Raw genomic sequence first — 1,935 nt, 5'->3', positions numbered from 1 at the left:
TCGATTTTCGTGCTCCAGCATCGCCACCTATAGCTGCCACCGTCGCATCCACCCGTCACCGTGGAGCCGCCCCTCCAAGCCGCCCTAGCCCAAGGTGAGAAGAGGAATCGGACCCTCTCAGTCTCCTCTCCCTTCTCCCCCTCTTCCCGGCCGCCATCACGCCCTAGCGCACTGGCGGGCGCCGCCGTTGCCGGCCGACCACCCCTCCCCTTCCTCCTCCTCTATTTTGAAGAGGAGGATGCCAAAATCGCCTTAAACCCCCTCCCTTTTTCCCCATTTACACCCAGACCCTCCCCTCTTTCTTTTCCTTTTTCCGCCAGAGCCCCTCGCTCTCTCAAGTTCTTTACAAAAAGGTCCCTAGACCCTTTAAAACCAGCCCCTAAGCACCTTCTCGCCAAGATTTTATGCACCAAATTTCCTCCTATGAATCCCAAATTTGACCATGTCATTCCTAAACATATTCCTGCCGAGTCATCTACCAATTCCCTGAAAACACTCTTCCTTCCTTTATACATTTCTCTCTCTCTCTCTCTCTCTCCGAGCTCAATGAGTAAAACTTTATTTTCTTTTATTTATGGTGCGCTCGCTCGTGTGTGCCATAGATCATGGAGTGACTGAGGAGGAGGAGCCCGAAGAGGAGCTTGAAGGCCAGTGCTGCGAGCCAGAGTCCGAGGACCCGTACCGCGAGCAGGAACTCCTGGAAGGCTTTGAGGACGGCAAGTCCAATCTCACCCTTTGATGCATATTTATCCTAGTTTGTCAAACACAACCTATTGGCCAGCTTTATAAATTGCATATTGTTTTATTGCTGAAACATGGTTGAATAGCCACCCCTTGATTGTTATGATTATTCCTTAATGTCCTAGAATTATCTGTAAATATGATATGCTCTGTTTGGATGATAATTACTGCTAGAATGCTTAGGACCTTGTTACTCATTTTATTACAATTCAATTATGACTACAATGTGTTTATCAAAGAATGAAGGTGTGAGTGTTTTAAAAGAGATAAATGGGTTTGGGGAAGTAAAAGGAAGATAATGCTTAGGTGAGACGGATGGGTGTTTATTTTGTGAAATGCTAAGTTGGGCTCGTATCTTAGTGGTTGAGCAGGTTGGGAGATATCCATCTTGTCTTGGATAAGGACTGAGTTGATGTACCATCTTGCCTAACCCAATTTATCATGCAACCACTCGACCTTTGTATGTAGCAAAGGCTTAGCATAAATCCCACTAGCTAGTCTGTTAGCCATCAGGAGAGCTGGCAAGCAATGGAAGACCATAGAGAAGGAGTAAGCACATGTGGCTTTGGTCCCAGTTAAGACCTCATTGGTAGGTCATCGACCCTTAGTTGCTTCCGTGTTGGCTAGTCAGGTCTTAGCTAAGGTGGGTAACGGCTTTGATAGGATCCGCACTAACACTAAGATGATCATGCTGCGATACCCTATTTGTGTGTAAAGTGTACACCTCTGCAGAGTTAAAACCTATTCGAATAGCCGTGTCTATGGTATTGGACGAGTTACGTTTTGGGCACATAACTAGCGTTTGGGAGAGTGATGAATTTCATGGCGTGTGTTGGATTTTGGAAGTGTCCTAGTTGTGTCGTGAGCTACCACGGACGGGGAGTCCGGTAGCACTAAAATTTGGATCCTTTGTGTAGGATCAACTCCACTCAATTATTCGGTCATTAAATAAATGCTTTGCGAAAACCCTTTTGAAAGTGAACCCTTGCGTGTGTTAAAAACTAGCTTTATTGCAAATGAACCTTAGCCTTATCCTTGTTATGACTTGTGCATATTCTTGTTATTACCCCCCTCCATGGGTGTGGTTGGACTTGTTGAGTATGTTTGTACTCACCCTTGTTTTGTTGCTTTAGGGGAAGATCCGGACTTCGTTGTCGAGGACATCGAGTAGGTGGTCGTTTCTACACCCAATGT

Source organism: Setaria italica, chromosome VI (genome assembly GCF_000263155.2).
Source record: "Setaria italica strain Yugu1 chromosome VI, Setaria_italica_v2.0, whole genome shotgun sequence".
Classification (NCBI taxonomy): Eukaryota; Viridiplantae; Streptophyta; class Magnoliopsida; order Poales; family Poaceae; genus Setaria; species Setaria italica.
Note: the sequence above shows the minus strand (reverse complement) of the source record.